Source organism: Dermacentor andersoni, chromosome 6, assembly GCF_023375885.2.
Source record: "Dermacentor andersoni chromosome 6, qqDerAnde1_hic_scaffold, whole genome shotgun sequence".
Lineage (NCBI taxonomy): Eukaryota > Metazoa > Arthropoda > Arachnida > Ixodida > Ixodidae > Dermacentor > Dermacentor andersoni.
This window is the reverse complement of record NC_092819.1, coordinates 75,157,246-75,163,750: the sequence shown is the minus strand read 5'-3', so window position 1 is coordinate 75,163,750 and position 6,505 is coordinate 75,157,246. Positions and strand designations below refer to the sequence as shown.

The following is a 6,505-nucleotide window of genomic DNA, read 5'->3' as shown; positions in this document are numbered from 1 at the left end:
CATCTTTCATGATCTTTATAAAACAGCACAACCAATGAAGCATGCAAAAGAAACCGATGAAACAATGAAAACATGTTTCTTCAACAAAGAACGACTTGTACAAATGGCCATATAACAATAAATATATAGCATCATATATAGGTCACAACTCAGTACAGGGTGTGGTGCAATGTGTCCTTCCTTTTGTCTCTGGATCTTCCTGTGTGCCTAGGACTGTATGCAGGGTTCATTTGCTTGACATTTTCAGACATAGAAACTTTTTCTTCTTACCTTGCAGTATTTTCTTATTACTATCATTATGTGAAAGCAGGTAGTCTCCATTATAGGTTACTAACCTCGGTATTCATAAATGCACCTTAACTTTAAGCCTATGCTTGACTTGACCTAGATAACACTTGGGGTGAACATGCCCAAAATTCTCATATAACAACGGATGGCACGGCCACAGCCAGAAAAATGTGCGAGCAGGACCGTATGGACTGCAAAGACAGCGGAAGGTGCATGAAATATCCTAAGAATGCTAATTGCAATAATATATAAGAACTAAGAGGTTTTGTAGGTACTTTAACCACATGGCTGGAGCACCGACAATGCGATTATGCATAATGGTAGCTGGCTCAAAATTCTTGCTTGTGCTCCAGATCAACGGATTAGTGCTGTTCCCAATAAAATTTTGTTTCAGAAGAATACTTATGTCTGGGCAAATAAAGGCCTCCATCCGCTCCTTTACAAGGCTTGGCAGCACGCATACTGCTGCCGTGAGCATGACGTCTGAAGTAGTTAACAAATGGATTACCACCATTTTCACATAAGCCACAAGAAATTCACCAAAAGATAGCCACTTACATGTAAGCAAGACCCACTTTTATTTTTTCATGGCCTAGAAGAATTGCAGGCTCTCTTAGTCTAATTTTATGGCAGTTCTTTCATTTTCAACACTGAAAACTGTCGAGTTGTTGAAATATCGCTAATTTTCTTATATTGCTGCAAAAATTAAAACTAATGGTATGAAGGACTAAATAAAATTTCATCTGCAATTAGCAAGTAACACACTTCAAAATATTGCGGCAAAAATCCTATTTTAGCATTTGGCATATGGCATAAAGATTGGCATCTTTTGTTTGTGCTTTGAGCTTGTGCAGTTTATTTCACGAGTAAAAATGTTGTGCAAAGTAGGTACAAACTGTAAGAAAGCATAGGAAATTTTTTTTGTTAGGCCTCCCAGTGTTGTAACATTGTGCAAGCCACATTTCTAAAGTGGATGTACATTCACAAAAACACTTTTTGTGAACTCATCTCCTCATTACCACCATTTCTATGCATTACATGCTTAGTTTATGATCTTCAGACAAGTTTTTGATTACTTTGCAAACCAACTGCCCACAGGCTACTGCGTTTGGCGAAGCCAGTCAGGCAGCAGAACATGGCTCGATCCTTTGTAGAGAAACAAAACTTTTCGCAGTGAAACTTTCTTTTTAGAAATCAATGCTACAATGAATTGGATGTCAACTTGCCCATTTGTCAATACTTGGCAAGGGTGGAGCAGCCCCAGAACAGATGACAGCACCCATAAATTAAAACATACATTTCATACACTTACTTTACACTGCGGCTGTGTTTTCCGAGCCTCATTCCCACGTACTAGTCAGATCACCATTGCTACTAGATAGCAGATTCTGCTAAAGTAGAATTGGCCAGTCCCCCTTTGTTTAGTCTCATGTGAACCTGCAGAACGCTTATGCTTGTCACCCTTATTCCTTAATTTGCCTGAATTACAGGTGTGACCTGTGTCCGAAGAAAACGTATGAAGAATTACCATCAGACTGTGAGGGCTCAGAGGCGCTGTCCACATGGCCCACTATATCTTTGTTGAGCGAGTCTAAGTGTCGCTTCTTCCGGACAGCAGCGACTATTTTTGATGCGGAGTTCTGGAAAACTTTCTCGAGAGCCTCCAGCAACTGCACGTTGCGCGCCACCTGAAACTCTAAGTGAACCTAAAAAAACAAAATAAAGGCAAAGAGCAGAACTAAGCATTCCTGTGGGTGTCGCATAAAACAATTCAAGAGGGCTGTAGCACTGCAGATATCATGCACACTGTTTTGTATGCATAAACTTTCCAACCTTATTTTTTCTCTGCCTTACAATCTTTCTTCGTAATAACTTGTCGCTTACGCACAGATTTTTATTTTGAAGGTGCCTTTGCCAAGCCATTGAGAACACTTCCCAATATATTACATGCATGACTTCTTAATGTTGCAAGGAATTTCAATGAATCCAAATAACCATGGGAAGATCTAGCAAATTTCTGAAAGAACAGACATTTAACAGAATAGCTGTAACAGATTATCATTTCACAAATCAAAACATGCTTTTCGTTCCATTAGTGAGTGCATGTAATGCACCTGAATAATAACAAATTTTCTTTGGTTATTTGAAAGTTTTTAAAGGAGTACTAACATGGGCATTTTCTAACCTCATTTTTTTTCACTGCATAAAAGTCGACATCAAAACCTTAGAAGAAATACTAACAGGCCTAGGGGCACCCTGTATACTTTACTATAACAGTGGTTTACATAAACCAATTTCCATTTTACTTCCCCAGAGATGTATGTGTCATGATGCAACAACACAGAAGGTGGTCACGTAACAACAGTGTAATGTTTTGCCACTTGCTCCAGTTTGCTCAGTCATCTTCTTTACAGCTACAATGGATCACAGAGTAGCAGCATGGCAAATGATCAAATGAGCTATATCGTCTGTGTAAAACTGAGCACAATATAACCATGAGCTGAAGGCATCGAATGAAAAAACATCATAACCATCTTCTGCATTATGACATCATGACACATCTCCTGGGAAATTAAACTAAAAATGGTTAGTGGAAACAACAATGAATAAATTATTTAGGTAATTGGAGGCTTGCTAGTATTTTTTTTTCTAGGGTTCCAAGCATTTCATGCATTTTGTATATATAATTTCTTTAAAAGTAAGAAATGCCCTCTCAGCAGCACACCTTTGGGACTATACAAAAAAACTGAAATAATACCATGTGTCAACCATGCTCTTTTGCAATAATGTTCAATTTCTTCATGATGCTCACAATGGTGGTACTGTAACCATACTTGATTTCTTGTACAGCTACATTTAAAGGCGCGAGTCATGCAATACAAGAACAAATAGCTGTTTTTTCTGGGCAAGAAACCATCATGAATACTTACAATAGCGCTTGTGGACAGTGCAGGATATTTTTCCAGCACATCTTTGACACTTGGAATTCGAAAAGCAATCCATCCTCTCCGCTCAGCAAATGTTCGCCTCATGGAGTCACACAAGTATTCATGACTTGGGCTTGGTTTGCGCAGTTCTTTACACATCCCAGTTATGTGGGCGGCAATGCATTCCTCATCTTCCCCATCTGCCATGTTTGCAAGCTAGAAAACAAGTTAACTAATTACCTTTGCAAAAGCAGTACTGTAGTGCAGAGAGACATAACTAGACAACAATGTTTCTAAGTATTGAGAACATGTGATACTTTATTGAGAAGTCATTTGTTTACTAAGAATGGTTCAGGTTAAGGTAGTGCTGAGAGTACTGAAAAATACTAGACTTCATGAAGTTTACTTCACTGAGTATAGCAAATACAGCCGAAAATACCATCCTTTGTACAACAGCAGTAGACCATATTGTTACTCAGGCCCCCATTTTGACCACTGTCACACCCATGTGTCACAAATATCCTGAAAGGAGTAGTGGGCATTTTTTTTATTGCACTTAATCACTTGTGAACACTTTCATGTCATTTGCGTCATATCATTCTTACAAAAAGTTTCGTTCATTGCATTGAGCACATAAGTCTACAGCAACAAATTTGGCTTATAAATTCAAGTAGCATAAACGTCTCAGCAAAATACAGCCAGAAAGTTTGGCGTCATCAATACACACTCAGACTACCCTACTTATTTTCCTTTATCAGATAACTTTTGGCCCCCTCACTACATGTCACATCAAATTCCTTGACTTCAAAATTATTTCCTCTTTGAGGTGACAATTACAAAATGCATACCAAAAAGAGTACAACTTCTTGGAATAGGGTTTCTTTGCAAGTAATCTCACGTACATCCCAAAAATTGATGGTAGTGGTCACAAACTGCTGACACACCTACACTGTTCAACCCAGTCTGGTGGTTGATAAGCCATACGATGAGAGTGTCCTGCTGAAAGCTAGATGCGTGGTGAATACACAATTCTTCCCCTTTTCTCTCTGCACTTCTCCACATTCCACAAGATAATAAGCTTCATCTCCTGCTTTTATTGTCCACATAAATTGTGGCTCACACTCCCTATGGGGGTATTGGGTGTTGCTTCTGTTCGTACGTGCAGTCCCTTTCATTCTTCTCATCTTCTTTCCCCTATTATCACATTGTTTAAGGCTCTCAAAAAGGCGATCATAATACAGCTTTGACTACTGCACTCACCCAGACATCAGTGATACGTGACACTACCACCCCCCAAATTATGTGACGTATAGAGATCACTTGCAAACAAACACTTCACTTGAAGTAAAGATGGCTCCTTGTTGCCTTGTCACCATCTTAACTACTTCAAAATTACCCGACGCATTGCTGCTACGCAACTCAAGTAATTTTTTCAACTGATGTCTTTTTGGATCTTTTTTGTTACTCACGCACTGACCAGATGACCGGCTCCTCTAAAGCCACAAAAGCATGCTGCCGACGACACCCCTGAATGCTCCCTAATCTCTTGCTCCCCCAGCACTCTCCCACGCCCTTAATTTTCTTTTCTTGTTCTGTTTTTTTCCCTCATGGTCTCTCTCTCTTTTTCTCCCCACCTTCCCATTCTCCCCCTCTTGTCCCCTCGCCTTAGGAACCATGCTTAGAGAGGTCAGGCGACAGCGCTCATTCTCTTGGAGTCTCTCCCTTTACATCCAGCCGCCAGCGACAACAACCGCACGTGACGTTACTCTACTAACCCTTTAAAACTAACATGCCGAGGATGACGAGGCCACCTTTGACAAAGATAGGTCCTCCTATCAAAACGTTGTCCAGCCTTTCTTAGGCACCTTACCCTTTTATAACGTTACCCTTTATATATATATATATATATATATATATATATATATATATATATATATATATATATATATATATATATATATATATATATATTACATTATTGATACACTAGTTAATGAAAAGCCTGCTTTGAGAGTCAATTTATTTAACATCCACTGGGCATTTAGAACAGTACTGACTCCCAAAGCCGATTTGCATTGAAAAGTGACATGCAGCTGTATGCAGTTTCAGGGCACTCTATTGTAGGACCCATTATTAGTCATGACAGCTACGGTTCCCAATAACCTTTCCTAAACAATTGTACATTTTAGGACAAGTAATAAACAAACAAGATATCTGTACATACTGCAGTGGGCCTTGACATTCTATGAGGCAGTGTAGGTTGCATCTCCTGTCTCGGCTTTTTTTCTGGCACTCCCTCAGATTCATCCTTAGCTTACTTCGTTCATACTTGGCCTTAAATCTGAGGGCCTCACGCCACGAGTCCTGTAATTCCAGACTTCCATCAGCAGAGAAAGAACAACATTTCTCCACACCACAGCGCCTAACAATTAGGCACAAAATTTGATCGTGCTGTCTGACACCTATAAGAACACAATGCACCTCACGTGAGGAGCAGTTAAAAATCTTTTCTTGAGAAAATATGCAGGCATGACACATATCACAATTAACAACTTCACCTTGTGCGGTCCATGCTTATAAGCGTGATGCACTGCCCAGCTGATGCTATGGAAACACTGGTCAACAGCACCCTCCATGCCACGTTTATTGGTTTCGGTTAGCACAAAATGCAAGGCACTGCCGGTGAATGCAAAGTGCCATGGTGTATCTGCTCATGTAAGGTCCACTGTGGTGGGAATCCTGGAGAATATCATGCACTGGAAACTTTGTACCATGCCTTCCATCATGAAGAAAGCACAGTGCTGTGCCGAATGCATACGCAGCACAGAGAATGTTGCAGACACAGCTTCATGATGCTGCTGCTTCCATGTATGTACCACAGATCACATGATGTCAAACTGCAACAGCAGACTGCTGCAATGTTTCACTACTCGATGAATGTACATCAACTCACACCTGCAGCTCCTGAACACTAACGTAACTAATTATTCAAAGTACTAAAACAATAAATAGGCTGCTAGCACTAGTGCCATGACGGGTATGAATGGTTGTGGTAGGTATTAATGCTGCCTGCTACTAGACTGCTGGCTACAAACATGCACAGGTGCACACAAACAGAGGTGCACACAAAAACAGGTGCCTTTCCTGTAGCTGAACACATAAATAAAGTAAGGAATGAAGCGTGAACACTCAAGCAAAGCAAGGAAGACTGGTTGTAGCACAGCCCTATGATAGCATAACTCAGTGTAGAGAACTTCAACTTGTACCACCTAGCCAATTTCATAACTCGC

General features: G+C 40.1%; 1 long non-coding RNA gene across 1 annotated transcript; it reads right to left on the bottom strand.

Annotated features, from left to right (window-relative positions):
* Window positions 1-1,777: 1,777 nt before the first annotated feature.
* LOC129382446 (uncharacterized) lies at window positions 1,778-5,573 on the bottom strand. Its single transcript, XR_011894928.1, has 3 exons — window positions 5,440-5,573; window positions 3,219-3,431; window positions 1,778-1,994 (listed from the first exon to the last, which is right to left on the bottom strand). It is a non-coding gene; the product is annotated as an uncharacterized lncRNA (long non-coding RNA).
* Between the last annotated feature and the right edge of the window lie 932 nt (window positions 5,574-6,505).